The sequence below is a fragment of the Eulemur rufifrons genome, chromosome 24, assembly GCF_041146395.1.
Source record: "Eulemur rufifrons isolate Redbay chromosome 24, OSU_ERuf_1, whole genome shotgun sequence".
NCBI classification, from domain to species: domain Eukaryota; kingdom Metazoa; phylum Chordata; class Mammalia; order Primates; family Lemuridae; genus Eulemur; species Eulemur rufifrons.
In genome coordinates, this window is record NC_091006.1 from 31,259,935 (window position 1) to 31,277,288 (window position 17,354).

At 35.2% G+C, this 17,354-nt stretch overlaps 1 protein-coding gene across 1 annotated transcript in view; it reads left to right on the forward strand.

Moving 5' to 3' along the window:
* Positions 1-17,354, forward strand: part of CLOCK (clock circadian regulator) — a 91,180-nt gene that overhangs the window by 21,138 nt on the left and 52,688 nt on the right. Inside the window, exon 3 of the mRNA XM_069458565.1 lies at positions 14,132-14,222. The gene's annotated coding sequence lies outside the window, so the exon portion shown is untranslated. The remainder of the gene's footprint in view (positions 1-14,131; positions 14,223-17,354) is intronic.

The window sequence follows — 17,354 nt, forward strand, 5'->3', positions numbered from 1 at the left end:
CACTGGACTGAGGTAAGGAAAGGCCAGTGGCTGCAGCTCTGGTTTACAAGCAGGGCTCCATCAGGGGTTTGCACCCTACCAAAGTTGTATTTGCTTTTCTCTGATCCTTGAGCTAAGAGTGATGTTTGCGTTTTTTTAAATGGTTGGAAAAAATATCAAGGAAGAATACTAATTTATGGTATGTGAAAGTTATATGAAATTTAGATTTCAGTATTCATGAAGAAAGCTTTGCTAGAATATAGCCACGCCTGTTTTTTGTGTGTCTATGACTGCTTTCAGGCCATAGTGGTAGTTATGTACAGTCATGCTCTGCATAATGGCGTTTCAGTCAGTGACGGACCACATATATGTGGTGTATGTCCCGTAAGATTATAATGGAGCTGGAAAATTCCTATCGCCTCGTGACATCATAGCCATCGTGACATTGTAGCACAACACATTACCTCTTCTATGTTTAGGTACACAAATACTTACCATTGTGTTACAGTTACCTATAGTACTCAGTACGGTAACATGCTATATAGCCTTGTAGCTGAGGAGCAATAAATAGTCTATACCATATATATAGCCTAGGTATTTAGTCGGCTATACCATCTAGGTTTGTGTAAGTACACTCTATGATGTTTGCACAATAAGTTGCTGAACACCACATTTCACAGAATATGTATCCCTGTTGTTAAGTGAGGCATGACTGTAGTTACAGCAAAGACCTTAGGCCCCAGAAAGTGAAAAGCATGTACTGTGTAACAGAATAAGTTGGCTGAGCCCTGCTCTACGTGTTTGGAGAAATATTTACAGATTGAGTACTAGGGTTGAAGAGATGAGTCGGGGGAAATTACAGGGAGGTATGAGTCAGTGCCAGTTCCCTTTGACTTAGTTGGACTTTTTTCTTTCCTTGAAAGTATAATTCATACTAATTAGATTATCCTGTGTTGCTGTTTTGAAATAGAAAAATAAGCAAGGAGAAATGGAGTCTCCTATTATTTTTCTTCTAAAATGAATTCAAATGGGAATATGTAGAAAGAAAATTAGTATGGTACTATCAGTTTTTACCAGGTTTTAATGTTACCATAATAGCTTAAGCCTCCAAAAGACTATATATACCTTGTATACAGTTTCTGGGTTTTTTCTAATGTGTGGAGATTACCTGTTTTTATTTTCTAAGTGAAAGCATGAATACATTATTTGGGAACTAGTTGATGACTGACTCAGTGAAACAAAACTAGTACATTGGGGATGCAGGTACACTGTCCCTTTGGAGTCAATGGATAGGCTTTGAGGATATCGTTAGGGAAGTCTTCTATAGTCAGATACGGGCAGGTTAAGCATTATATTAGGGGATATAAGACTGACTTTAGTGTTTACTTTTCTTGTCCCTCTAGAAGAGTGGTCCCCGACCTTTTTGGCACCAGGGACCGGTTTCATGGAAAACAGTTTTTCCATGGACCGGGCCGGGGGGTGGGGAGGAGGAACTCTGTGACCCTGTCCCTACCAGGCCATAGACTGGTTACCGGTCTGCGGCCCAGGGGTTGGAACCTCAGCTCTGGAACACTTAGTACTTACGTGACTCAGGGCACATTACCACTCAGAATCCAGTTGCTTCATCTGCAAAATAGGGAAAAATAATGTCTTTCCTGTCTGAAAGGAGGAGTCTTGGTGGTTTGCTAAATTGTAAGTTTCATAAGAGTGGGTACCATGCTTTCTTTGTTCACTACTGGATCCCCCACAGCTAGTATAAGCCTAGCACATAGTCGGCACATAGTAAATGTTTGTTGAGTGAAAGAACAAAGTATGTTCTAATTCCAACATCTATTATGTCTGTGCATGATCACAGTAATTCCATTTTCTTTAAAGGGTTGCTTATTGGGATTGTGTGTTTTCATTAACTGGAGGAGGGAATTTTGGTAAAAGTAGTGATTTTCCTAGATCCATTCTTTACAAATAGCCATCAAATCGTTGGCCAGATTTATTTGTATAAATTGACGATGTTATTTTTTGAAATCTTAAGAGACAAGATAAACCACTAATCTAAGAGTTGCCAATCTCAAAGAAACCTAGAAGCCTCCTCACTACAAAGCTTCAAAATGTATAGACTGTATACCAAAAGCCACTCTTAGATAGGAAGATTTACATATTTTTATCTAAGTCTTCTGAACTTTTCCCAACTCTTCCACTTAACCTCTTTTTTTTTTCTTTTTAGTGTAACTTCCCTATATAGTTTGTTTAAGAACTCAACTTTTAAAATCTTGCATAATACCATGTAAAGATAAGGTGGTTTAAAAGGTACTCCCAGCTACTCAGGAGGCTGAGGAGGGAGGATCACTTTAGCCCAGCCTAGGCAATGTAGCAAAACCCAGTTTCAAAGCAAAACAAAAGATATTTAGTGGAGGAAAACTGTTTCAGATTAAAGGAGTCCAGGTAGACATGACAGCTAAATGCAGTGCGTGACCCTGCCCTGGATTCTGTGCTGGAGGAGGAAAAAAGTTCTGGAGGACATTTTTTTCTCAAAAAAATTGGAAAATAGACATCACATTAAAATATTTTATAATTTTTACATTTCCTAAAGTTAGTAATTATACTGTGGTTATTTAAGAGAATGTTTCTGTTCTTAGGAGGTACAATTGAAGTGTTTAGAGGTAACAGTACATGATATATACATCTTACTCTAAACTGGTTCAGAAAACATGTTTATATGTAATAAAGAAAAGAATGTAAAATGTTGACAGTGAATCTGGATGTAGCGTATACGGGAGTTCTTTATTCTGGATGTTCCAATGATTCCATGTAAAGTGTTTAAAGAAACATTTTTAGCAGCTATATATAAAACTGGAAATTATGTCCAATTACTGTTACTTTTAAATTAACACTTACTTCCATTAAAAATGCACTTGTAGTCTTTGTATTTTCTTTTTCAAACTGCTTTCACACATACTCTTATTTACATGGTGGTACTATTATTGAGCAGAGGTTTTTTTATTGGGTGGTTTATGATTATGTGGTCACAGTGCAGATGCCTTGTTCTGTGATTCTTTACTAGATTTAATGAGTTTATGACTTATAAATAGTTTTATAAAATAAGTTTAATTATTTTATAATAATGTGATAAAATGAAATACAACTTTGCAAATGTAAAAAATGCCATGCAAAGATAAGGTCTTTGTATTAGCAGTATTTTTCCTGATTGTCTCATCAGTTATTTCAATCATAAGGTGGTGGTTAAATACCAACTAGCATGATTTAGAACTTTAAAAATTCTAGGTACAACTTATTAAATCTTTATTCTGTACTTTTCTTTAATGTTCACTTCAGCTAATTGCTTTAAAACTCGATTAAGTATTCCCTTAGCTCCATAAAAATCCTTTGTTTTAAGTGGGTCTGGTTTTAGAATTATATATTTGTCATATTTTGAAGGAAATTCAAGAATAAGGATCTATTATAGTGTTTCTCAGAATGGTATTAATAATTGCAGACCTTTTTTGAGCATTTAAAAATTTTATAATGCCTTTGTTCCAGGCATTACATTCTAAGCACTTTACATTTTAATAATTTATTTCGTTCTCGTAACAACCTTATGGTGACACATTGCCTTGATTTGTTGAGTGTTTTCAATTCTAGCTAAAACTAGGCTTAGATGCTAAGCTTCAGAATCCTCAAGTTTTTTTAACCTCTTTTTGCCAAATAGATACTGTGGAAATCAGTGATCTGGAACTTAACATAGAAAAATCTATCATTTATATTTACATTAAGAAAATCTGCCATGTTAGAATTTTCTAGTTTGTGTGTAGCGGATAGCTTTAGCTTCAAACTAGACTTTCTCTTGCCCTCATGATGTTGAAAGGATCCATATACTAAGACGATTCTTTAGTAATAGTGTTGAGAAAGGAAGTAAATATGACCTTTACCACCCAAGTAACAGGTAGACTGATGTGTAGGAACTTAGCTTTACTAGACTTTTAAATTTTTTGGACAAGTGATATAACAACAAAAAAATTAAATAAAAAAAAATATCAAGGGACTGATATGGTATTGCTAACTATTTTTTTACTCTTCTGTTGAATTATGACACACATAAAGTACACAAATCCTGAGTGTCATTTTGATGAATTTTTATGAAGTCAACACCTGTTTAACCATTACCAAAAACAAGATATAGGGCATTTTCATCAACCCAGGAGCCTCCTTCATGCCCCCTGACAGTTATTACACACTTCCAAAGGTAACTATTATTGTGATGTGACTTCATTCACTATTCATTTAGTATTGTTTATTTTTGAATTCTATGTCTGGCTTTTTTAAATCTTGTTTATGAGTTATCCATGTTGATGCATGTGGCAGTAGTTCACCTTTTCTTTCATTGGTGTGAAACACCTCATCGTGTGGATGTATCACAATTTATCCGTTCTACTGGGATGAACATTTGGGTTGTTTCCAGTTTTTGTCTATTATGAATAATACTGCAGTAACATTCTTGAGCATTTCTTTTGGTCCATACTTATACACATTTCTATTTGGTAAACATCTGAGAGTGAAATTGCTGGGTCATAGGGTATTTGGCTGTTTAGCTTTAGCAGATTCTCCTATTTTCCAAATCAGTTAAATCAATTTACACATTCATCAGCAATGTGCAAGAGTTCTCCTTGCTCCACATCCTCACCAACACTTGAAATTATTAGTGTTTTAAATTAAATTAAATTTTAGCTCTCTTGGTACATATGTAGTGAAAATGTATTGTCGTTTTTATTCATAATTCCCTGATGACTTAAAAATTTAGCACATTTTCAAATGCTTGTTTGACCATTTGAATATCCTTTTTTGAGAAATACCTGTCTTTTGCCCATTTTTCTATTGGGTTCTTGATTACCCAAGAAATCAATAATTTCAGTTGTTTGTTGGATTAAGTATTAAAGATATCTTTCCCAGTGTTTGGCTTGCTTCTTCACTCTTTTAATATAGTGTGTCTTGATTAAGATAATTTCTTAATTTTAATAAAATCTGTTTTATCAAATTATTCTTCTATGGTTAGTGCTTTTTGTGTTTTGTGTAAGAAATCTTTGCCGAGAAGATATTCTTCTGTTTTCTTTTATAAACTTGACTGTTTCACTGTTGCATTTAGGTTTATGTATAGTATGTGGTAGGCTCCATGGTTCATTTTATTTTCCATATGGAAATCCAGTTACAGTAGTATTCATATTTATTGAAAAGACTATCCTTTCTTTACTATAATGCAGTAGTGCTTTTGTTGTAATTCAGGTGGCTGTTTATTAATAAATTTATTTTTGGACTGTATTCTCTTCCATTGATCTTGTTGTGCCAGAGCTATACTCTTTTAATTATTGTAGCTTTATAATTAGTCTTAATACCTGATAGATTAAATCCTCTAACTTTTTTCAAAATGGCCTTCGTTTTTCTTGGTCCTTTGAATTTTAGTAAAAATTTTGCACTTAGCTTGTCCAGCAACCCCCTCCCCCCTGCTCAAACCTGCTGGGATTTTGACTAGTTTAATGTAGTCTATAGATCAATTTGGATATACTGGACATCTTTCAGTATGAGACTTCTAGTACATTAATGAGGTTGTGTACCTCCAGATATTTAGACATTTTTATAATTTTCTCAGAATGTTTTATTTTGTGTATAGAATTCTTACACATCTTTTGAAAATGTTTTAGGGTATGATGTTGTGGTTATGTTTTTTAAAAGTCCTTGTAATTTATACATACATACCAGACCATTTATGGATGACATGATATAGTAGTTGAAACTACTTTGGCACTGATGGGCAGGCCTTTATTTGCCCAGGGAGCTTTATTTTCTACTTCATAGGAATGGTGACATGATTAGTATAGCTAGAGAATAGGGAATTACATGTACAGTGAGGGTAGAATGGGAGATGAGGCTGGAGAAGTAGACTAAGGCTAGAAAGGAAAACTGATGTGATAAAATAAGTAATCTTCAGAAGCATTGGTTTTGCCTCAAAAAGTTCATTATTTGCATTACCCATGCCTGTATTAGTGAATACTATAAATTGGAATTTTAAAAAGGTTTTTTGTTGTGTTTTGTTGTTTGTTTTTGTTTTGAGACAGAGTCTTGCTCTGTTGCTTGGGCTGGAGTGCCATGGTTCACAGCAATCTCAAACTCTGGGGCTCAAGTGATCCTCCTCCCTCAGCTTCCCAAGTAACTGGCACTACAGGCACATGCCACCACACCTGGCTAATTTTTTCTGTTTTTAGTAGAGATGGGGTCTCACTTTTGCTCAGGGCTCAGGCTGGTCTTGAACTCCTGGCATCAAGCGATCCTTTTGCCTCAGCCTCCCAGAATACTAGGATTACAGGCGTGAGCCAAGAAGTCTCTATCATCAGCACAGCTTGAGCTAAATTAGTCATAAGCAACCATTCCGTTTTGCCATGGAATGGCTCCTGAAATGGCTTGTCTGTCTGATAAAAGTACAAAGGACTCAATGGCAAAAAGGAAGGCTGGAGTTTATACAAACATGGAAAAGAATGAAACATTTATGATAGAGGATGATGAATAACCTAACCAATTATATAAACCAATCACTATATTTGGTTTTCCTGATCTTCTTAAATAAACTTGCTTTGCCCCTTTGTGCCTTTACTGGGATGAGAAACTGAGGGCCCAGCAAGGATTAAGAAGCTGAGACAGGTTTTTCCTTCCCTGTAAAAGCCAAACATAAATACATTAAAGCTATATCGATAGTTTTTTTTTTTTAATAGCTAATGTTTTTGTCTTTTTGCATCACGTAGATCACATGCTATCCCAGCTTACGTGAGAGAGAAAGGGAAAGGTAAGGTGTTTAAAATTGAGAATATGGAGGATTAGAATTAAGAATATGATTACTGGTAATGGTGAATTCTAGAGTAACACTAGGGGAATGAGTGGGAGGTAGGGTGGAGCACAAAATTGTTGCAGAGGAAGAGATCAGAGAACTGACAGGCCAGGATCTTGAGGGGATCACTCTGTGTATGCTGAAATCCAAAACTGTGACAAAAGAGGTATTGGAGAAGGTAGTGCCCCTTGTAGAGTGAGGGAGCTTGTCCTGGGGGGTTGTGAGTGACCATAACATATAATAGCTGTGATAATAGTCTGGTGGCATGAGATTCAAAGCCAGGGGTTTTAGGGAGCAGAGAAAGGAGAATAATTCAGAAATGGCAATGAGGAACAAGGAAGCCCATCCCACCTCCAGGGCCTGGTCATCTGAGATGTGGAAGAGAAAACAGCCATTATTTGAAAGGTCTGGAGCTAGAGTAAAATTGTAGGAGAGAGTGACATTTCAGTTGGTGCAAGAAAGGTAGAGAGAGAGAGTGCAACAATACTGAGGAAATAGGATATTTTGATGATGATTTATACCATGAGTTCCGGAAGACACAGCGAAAGAATTTTGGAAATTGGGGAAGGAAGAGAAAAGGGGTCGGTGTGGGGATATAGAGAGTATATACAGATGAGAGTACAGGGGTGGAGGATGACCTGGGAGTGTTGGGCTTCTGGTGACCAATATAAAAGGAATGCAGGGCATGATGGATTGATGAGTGTTGATGGTCTCCTAGGCGTATTATTGTAAATGTTGAGGGGGAGAGGTTTGTGAGCGGCATATTTGTCAAGAGCAGTCAGATTGTATATTAATTTTCTGTTGCTACCGTATAAATTACCACAAATTTAATAGATTCAAGCAATGCAAATTTATTGTTTTAGTTTTGTAGCTCAGAAGTCCAACAGGGGGTCTCACTGGGCTAAAATCAAGGGCTGCATTCCTCTCTGGAGGCTTCAGGGGAGAATCTGTTTCTTTATGTTTTCAAGCTTCTAGAAGCTGCCTGAATTTCTTGGCTTGATGCCAGCTTCTTTCACCTTCAAAGCCAGCAACTTTGCATCTTTTTTTTACCCTTCTGTCTGGTATCTCTGACCACAGCCAGGAAAGGTCCTTTGTTTTTAAGAATTCATGTGATTACTTTGGACCCACCTGGATAATCCAGGATAATCTCCCCATTTCAAGGTCCTTAATCTTAATCACACCCACAGAATCCTTTTTTTGCCGTGTGAGGTATTACAGCATATTCACAGGTTCCAAGGATTAGGGCATGGACATTCTTGGGAGGCTGTTATTCTGCCTACCACAGGGCTCCCTCTTTCTACCTACTGGTATTAATATAGAGGCAGGTGTAGGGTGGTATTAGGTTCAGGGTTATGGTACCTAGTTCAGTGTGTGGTTCATTCTGAGGCTTGAGCTCTCCCTGCACCTTCCGCTTTTATGTGAGGCTTATTTGATGCTGGGGACAGGCTCAGGCCTCAGTCTCATCTCTGAAAAGGAGATAAAGTACTCATATATTCTGTGGGCAAGATCAGTCCGTTATATCAATAGGAAGCTCAGACTTTATTTGAAGAAATATAGTTGAATAATTGGAATAGTCTTATGTCCCACTAAGAGAGCTGTATTAATGATTTAGTTTTTGTTTATTTAATGAGGTTTCATAAATATCTTACATCTTAATATTTGACAGGCTAGAATTCTAGTGTCAGTTGATATTTGTTTTGAGCCAGAATCCTGTCTGGTTCATAAAACTTTGGTTTGGGATATAATTCTTTTTCATACAGGTCAATTTTCAATTTAAGTTGGTCTTAGGAACTGCTGTAAAATCAAGGATATCTTTCATTTTGCTAGTATTTTACATCAGTTGTAGAGATAGGCTAATGTTCCCATTCAGTATCAAGTACATTGAGAATTACTGTTTAATTTCATTTTTTCCTTGTACATTAAACAATTAATTTAAAAAGTATTTGGCCCTTTGCAAGTTAAAATGCTTGTTCTTTTAGAAATAATTATCTTTTCAGTTATAATGCAAACTTAGTAATCTGCAGAAGCAAGGTAGACTTTTTCATAAATGGTGATAAACATTATTAAGGATTGTTACTTGGTTTTTTTGTATTATACCAGCCAATTAAATTTCAGCACTACTTTTAATTAATGTTAATAGATCCATCAGTCCCCAAAATATCTGTGATTTCAGATTTAACAAACCTAAATTCTGAAGTAGGTCAGTGGGTCAGTAGGTAGGTTATCAGGTTAGAAAAAATTTATTGTAGTTTCAGTGCTAGGCACTGAACTTAACTTAAAATTATCATTAAGTAGATGAAATTAAGGTTTTTTCCACTAAAATAAGTTACTATATAGGAAAATAGTCTCTGTTACTCATGTTTTTCTCCTCTGAAATAGATAAACATGTATTTTATTAGCTTCCTTATGTATAGCTAGGACTGTAGTATTGAACAGTTAAAACAAGAAGAAAAAAGGCAACACTTAAATTTTCTAATTGTAAAAGTAATACATGTTCATGGGAGAAATTTTAGAAAGTGTTAAACAGTAGAAAATATGAAGGAGGACCTCCTCAAGTTGTAAGGCAAAAACAGCAGATAACGCCCATCAGGCTAACTGTGGACTTCTCAACTGAGACCTTACAAGCCGGAAGGGATTGGGGGCCCCATTCTCAGTCTCAAACAGAATAATGGTCATCCTAGAATTTTGTATCCTGCAAAACTAAGTTGCTTATATGAGGGAGAAGTAAAGACTTTTTCACACAAGCAAACACTGAGGGAATTTGTCAAGACCAGACCAGACCTGCAGAAAGTACTTGATCTGCATTATTTATCAATCAGCACAATAGACACTCACCAGGGTAAAATCACCCAAAAACTAAAGCTCAGAGCCCATATAAAATAATAGTTTAAGAAGTAAAACAAAGCAATAAGGTTCTACCAAATAGGATGAACAGAAATGCATACAACTTATCAATTTTTTCAATAAATGTGAATGGCTTGAATTCCCCACTCAAGAGACATAGGTTGTCTGAATAAAAAAAATACAAGCCAAGTATCTGCTGTCTCCAGGAAACACATCTAACCCACAAGGACTCTTTCAGACTCAAAGTGTAGAAAATTGAAACAGCGTCCATATCTGTCACCACTCACTAAAATTAATTCAATATGGATAACAGACTTAAATCTAAAACATGAAACCTAAGAATTCTAGAAGAAAATGTGGAAAAACTTCTAGATACTGGCCTAGGCAAAGAATTCATGAAGAAGATCCCAGTGGCAATAACAACAAGAAGAAAAATTAACAAGTGGTACTTGATTAAATTAAAAAGCTTCTGCAAAGCCAAGCAAACAATCAGCAGAGTGAGCAGACAACCTACAGAATGGGAGAAAACATTTGCATGCTATACATCTGATAAAGAGGTAATAACCAGAATCTACAAAGAACTCGTGCAAATCAGCTAGAAATGAAATCACACAACCCCATTAAAAAGTGGGCAAAAGACACGAACAGAAGCTTTTCAAAAGACGATAGACTCATGACCAATAAACATGAAAAAATGTTCAAAATCACTAATCATCAGAGAAACGCAAATTAAAAACCACAATGAGATATCACTTAACTCTAGTGAGAATGACTTGTTATCAGAAAGTCCCCAAACAATATATGCTGGCATGGATGTGGAGAGAAAGGAACACATACACTGTCAGACTGCAAACTAGTACAACCTCTTTGGAAAATAGTATGGCGATTCCTGAAAGAACTAAAAGTAGACTTGCCATTTGATCCAGCAGTCCCACAACTGGGTATTTACCCAAAGGAAAAAAGGCATTTTATCAAAAAGACATTTGCACTCAAATGTTTATTGCAGCATAATTGACAGTCACAAAGATGTAGAATCAACCCCAGTGTCCATCAATTCATGAGTGGGTTGATAAAATGTGGTGTATATACCATGGAGTACTACCCAGCCATAAAAAAATGGTGATCTAGTATCTTTTGTAACAATCTGGATGGAACTGGAGACTATTCTCCTAAGTGAAGTATTGCAAGAATGGAAAAACAAACACCACATGTACTCACTGTTAAATTGGAATTAACCAAACTGCATTTATGTGCACAGTAGGAAGTGAAACTCAAAGGAAATCAAGCAGGTGGGAGGGAGGAGGGAGGAGAGTTTGGGTGAAGTCATATTTAATGGGTACAGTGTACACTATCTGGGTGATGGGCACAGTTACAACTTTGTCTCAAGCAGTACAAAAGCAATCCATGTAACTAAAGCATTTGTACCCTCATAATATTCTGAAATAAAAAAAAGTAGGAAACATTTTCCATGAACTATTAATAATTAGGAGCAAGCACAGTTGATACTTTTGGTATATTTGGGTTTGTGTTTGATATATTTTGATGCTACTATTACTGCAATTGGACATTTAAATTCTTTCTAGGTTTCCTATTTTTAAATAATTCTAGGTTTCCTATTTTTAAATGAATATAAAACTTTGGATACATCTCTGATTATTTTGTTTCTCAAAGTGAAATTACTGGGCCTGTATTAAATATTATCAAGCTATTGATGTATCTCACAAATTTTTTTTTTTTTAAGAAAGGGAAATTTCTTCTATTCTTAGTTTGCAAATCCTTCTATTCCTAATTTGTTTAGTGTTTTTATCATGAATAGGGTATTGAATTTTGTCAAATGCTTTTCTGCATCGATTGAGATAATCATGTGATTTTTGTCCTTCATGTGTTAATGTGGCATATCACATTGATTTTGTATTTTGAATCATGCTTTAATCCCAGGGATAAATCCCACTTTGTCATGTTATATGATACTTTTAATGTGCTGTTGAATTTGGTTTGCTAGTATTTTGTTGAGGATTTTTTTTTTTTAATCAATATTCATCAGGAATATTGGCCTTTAGTTTTTTCTTGTTGTGTCTTTGGCTTTTGTATCAGCATAATGCTGGCCTTTTGGAGTAAGTTTTAAAGTGTTTCCTTTTCAGTTCTTTGGAAGCATTTGAGGAGGATTGGTGTTAATTTTTCTTTCAGTGTTTGGTAGAATTCTTCAGTGAAGCGATGTATATGGTCCTGAGCTTTTCTTTGTTGGGAAATTTTTGATTACTGATCCACTATACTTACAAGTTGTAGGGTTGTTCAGTTTTTTTATTTCTTTGTGATCCAGTCTTGGTAGGTTATATATTTCTAGGAATTTATCCATTTCTTCTAGGTTATCCAGTTTGTTGGTATGTATTAATGATTATTATGCTAATCTCTAATAATCTTTTTTCTGTAGTATCAGTTGTAATGTCTCCCCTTTCATTTCTGATTTTATTTGAGTCTTCTCTCTTTTTTTCTTATTGTAGCTAAAGGTTTGTCAATTTTGTTGATCTTTTCAAGAAAAACAACTCTTAGTTGTGTTTTCTTCTATTTACTATTTTCTTATTTATGTTCTGGTCTTTTATTGTTTCCTTCCTTCTGCTAACTGTGGACTTAGTTTGTTCTTCTTCTTCTAGTTCCTTGAGAGGTAAAGTTAGGTTGTTTGAGATCTTTCTTAATTTTTAATGTAGGCATCTACTGTTACAAACTTCCCTCTTAGACTACTTTTGCTGCATCCCATAAATGTTGGTATGTTTTGTCTTCATTTTTATTTGTCTCAAGATATTTTGTGATTTTCCTTTTGAATGCTTCCTTGATTCTTTGGCTTTTGAAAGGATGTTGGTTAGTTTTCATCTCTTTGTGAATTTTCCAGTTTTCCTTCTGATATTTTCTATTTTCATTTCATTGTGGCCAAAGAAGATACTTGGTATGATTTCAGTGTTTTTAAATTTGTTAAAATTTGTTTTGTGACCTATTATGTGATTTGTCCTAGATAATGTTCTGTGTGTACTTGAGAAGAATATGTATTCTGCTATGGTTGGGTGAAATGTTCTGTGTGTCTGTTAGGTCCATTTGGTTTATACAGTTGGCCTCTTTTATCCACAGCTTCCATATCTGCAGGTTCAACCAGTTGTGGATTGAAAATATTGGGGGGGTGGTCAATAAGAAATAATACAAATAAAAAAATTAATACAGTATATCAACTATTTACATAGCATTTACATTGTATTAGGCATTATAAGTAATCTAGAGATGATTTAAAGTATATAGGAGGGGGTGTTTAGGTTATATGCAAATACATACCATTTTATATAAGGGATTTGAGTATCTGTGGATTTTGGTATTTGAGGGGTGTTCTGGAAGCAGTCTCCCTCAGATACTGACCGATGACTGAACTGTAGTGGTGTTGAAGTCTGCTCTTTCTTACTGATTTCTGTCGGATGATCTTTCCTATGTTGAAAGCGGGGTATTGTGTTGCTACTATTGTGTTGCCATTTCACCCTTCAGTTCTGTTGATGTTTGCCCTGATGTTAGGTACATATATGTATTTATAATTGCTATTCCTCCTAGTGAATTGACCCTTTTATTATTATATAATATAATGTCCTTCTTTGTCTCTTGTGACAGTATTTGACTTAACGTCTATTTAGTCTGTTAAAGTGTGGCCACTCATGCTCTTTTTTGGTTACCATTTGCGTGGAATATCTTTTTCCATTCTTTCACCTTCAGCCTATGTGTGTTCTTAAATCTGAAGTTAGTCTCTTGTAAACAACATATAGTTGAATCTTGTTTTTTTTAACCTATTCAGCCCCTGTATGTCTTTTGATTGTGAAGTTTAACCCATTTACATTTAAAGTAATTACTGATAGGGAACAGTTTGTTTTCTGTCTTGTAGCTCTTTTGCTCCTCTTCTCGTTTCCTGCTGTTTTTCTTTGTTACGTTGATTTTTATGTATGTTATGCTTTAATTCATTTCTCATTTTCTTTTGTGAATCCTCTAAGTATTTTCTTTGTGATTACCACAAGCTTATTTATAAAACATATTATAGTTATAACAATTTATTTAAGCTGATAACTACGGTTGCATATATAAAAATTCTCTTTTAGCCCCCCACTTTATTATTGATGTCACAAATTATATTTTTTGTATTGCATATTCATTAATATATTTTATAGTTATTGTTATTTTTGTACTTTTGTATTTTAATTTCTATACCAGAATTAAAAGTGTTTGTTTTGGTTGATTCGTGATCTTAAGTTATTTTGTTTTCTTTTAGAAACAATTTGTAGGACTTAAAATTTGTTATATATATTTTTGTGACAGAGTTGTAAATTTTGTTATGTTTAAAAATGAATTTAAAACCTTTTTTCATGATAAACTTCTTTATAAGTTGAATAAATCTAATATTTTTTTTTCTTGTTTAAACAGAATTCTGACACTCATGGTTGGTCATATAGAAGAATACCCTGAACTTACAGTTTTTTGAAGAATCAGTCCAAAGATCCAAAAAGTACAAAAGGTAAAGAAAGGTGCATCTTAGAATGCATCATAGAATGATATTTTTCCTGAAAAACATATAAAAGAATCTGTGAACTATTTTGGCAGACTAACTTGAGGAAACTTTTATTTAAAAATTGTCCTTTTATGTTAATTTATCACAAAACATTGAATACCACCTGTGTTCAGATATTTTAGATACTGAGAATACAGTGAACAAGACAGAAGCTGTCCCTGCTCTCATGAGGATTGCATTCTAGAGCAAGACAAATAATCAAATAAATGAGAAATTTGTGTTCAGTATTATGCAGAGATTTAAAATGGATAACGTGATAGAGACTGGTAACTGCATCCATTAGGTAGTCAGAGAAGGTGTCATTGAAAATGGGGCATTTTGGTTGAAATCTGAACGGGAAGAGGTGTCAGCCATGTGAAGATCTGAGAGAAGAGAGCTGTATAGGCATTGGGGACAAGAATGATGATGGAATGCTTAGGGAACAGAGCAGATGTGATTGGAGTGGAGTAAATTATCGGGAGCGTATATGGAGGTCAGGTTGGAAAAGAAAACTGGGAGAGAAGCAAATTTACAAAAGAAAGTTGTGTTTATGTTTTGAGTATATGATATTTTGGATACCTGTAAAATCTGTGGAAATCTCAAAAAGGCAGTTGGATATATGACCCTGCATTTCAAAATCTGGTCTAGGGGTATGGATTTGAGACTCATGTGTCTGGACGATATTTTCTAGGAAGTATGCACAGATTGAGAAGCATTCAGCCTTGGCACATGCCAGTATTAATTAGAGAAGGAACAGCCAGTGAGATGAGTGGAAAAGCAGGAAACTGTTCTGTCACAGAAACCAAGGAAGGAAAGTATTTAATAAATGCAGAAGTGGTCATCTATATCACATATTACTAAGAGGTCAAAATAGAGAGTAAAGCAGCCGTTACATTTGGCAACACGAAGGTTTCTGATAATTCTGTAAATAGTGAGCAATTTCAGTGGAGTGGTAGGGATGAATTAAGAGTGATGAAGAAAGAGAGTGAGGGGGCTTCCAGTTATAGATGGCAAATAGAGTACAATTAAATTTCATTTCTTCTTGAAACCTCAGTAAAGCTAAAGTAAAAGGATTTTTACAAAAGGCAAAATTTTCACAAAGACTAGGAGAATGCGAGAGGAAACAATAGCAACAAAATTTTGGAACCTGAAAAGCAAAAGGAAGTACAATAACTTTCTTGGAATCCTGTAATCCTGAGCCTCCTGTGGGAAAGCTGAGAAACAAACTTCTTGACACTGTAGACCCTCTAAAATTCTCATGAATTAAATAAGCACTCTTCTGTAAATAGGAGTGATGGTGAGGCTGCATGATTCATGGCAAATCCATTTAAGAGGTGATTATATTCCATAGATCATTTTCCTAACTTTGGAACCAAGGCAACGGCTCCTTCCCTATCTTAGCAGAAGTCTGAGATTTATTCTCTAGCAAGGACAAAATAAAGCAACAAGCGTAGCTGGGAATGGAGGTAACATTGAGGGGAATTAACAACCCAGGTTTTTATGCTGTTCAGGCAAGAGTTGAGATTTTTTTTCTGTGAATTATAGCCAGCCTAAGAGAGAAGATCTGAAGATAACTGACATTGAGAATTCCCCAAGGAAATATTTCAACCTGATATTCCTGCAATAAAGTGAAGTCAACAAGCCCTATCACTCAGAGCCTCAGTGATCTTTTTAGTGCCCCGCCCTTAAAAATGAGCTTGTGATCAGGGATCACTAGACATCTGTCGAAAACCTCTTATGTAAGAGACCAAAACCAAACCAAAAGAGAAAATACTAAGTTGGGGGAAATGGAGACCAGATAGGCAGGTAAAAACTAAAACAAACACAGACCTTTCAGAAAGGTAAGAGCAGATGTTATATCCATGAAACAGAAACAATAAGAAATGAAATTGGACATGAAAAACTCAATGAAAGGATTGAAAAATAAAATTGATATATTGAAAAAGAAACAAGAGATGGAAATGGGAGAGAAAAAAAAAAAAAATTAGAGCAACAGTCCAGGATCTCTAATGTTCACATAATAGGAGTTCCAGAAAGAAAGGATAGAGGAAATAGAGGGGAAAAACAAAGAAGAGAGAATTCAAGAAAATTCTCCAGAATTAGGGGATGTGAGTTTCCAGTTAGTAGAAAGAGCCTGTTGAGTGACCAATACAGGTATAAAAATAAATCCAAAATGGGACACATTACTGTTAAATTTTAGAACACGGGAGAGTTTTCAGAGTAACAGAAATAATAGGTCACATATAAAGGATCAGTAATCAGAATGGCATTGGACTTCTTGACACCACACTGGAAACTAGAAGACAATGGAGTCTTCAAAATTCTGAGGGGAAAATAATTTCCAACCCAGTTTTGAGTACCCAACTAAACTTGATTAAGGATAGCCTAATGACAGTTTCAGACTTGTGAGATCTTAAAGGATTTACCTACCCTGTCCTCTTTCTTAGGCAGTTATTAGAGGAAGAACTTAACAAAAATAAAGAAGTAAACTAAAAAAGATGAAGACATAGGATACAAGTGACAGGGAATGCAACTTAATTAAAGGGAATTCACCACCATTCACCGTCATCCAGGGACTTATTAATACCAGGATGATGGTGAATGGTGGTCACAAGATGACAGCTGGTCACCAGGTGTAGTAGGTAGCATCCAGTCCCAGTGGAAACAGGTTAGAAGATTTCAAGAGAAGTAGCTGTGAAAAGGTGCAATTGGTAGAATGTGTTATGTATTTCAAGTTATAGAGAGTAGATTTAGACAGGGAAGAGTTTGTAGCTGAACTGGTAGTAAGTATACACAGAACTAGGTAAACAAATAAAATAGTAATTCTAGGGAAAACTGCTCAGAAAGAGAACATAATTGTAGTGTACTGTGTGGCTCAGCTGTGGATTGCATTTACAGAGTCATAACAATGTTAAGTCCAAATAGAGCCCCCTATGCAAAATTATGATATTGGGAAATTGTAGAAGTGTGCATGCATGTGAGGTGAGGGTTAGACAGTTAAAGATAGCAAAATTCTTATTTTTATTAATGGAATTCCATAGATAAAAAACAAGATATTTCTGAGAGCAAAAGGGGAAACTTTTAATATTGGGATAACTT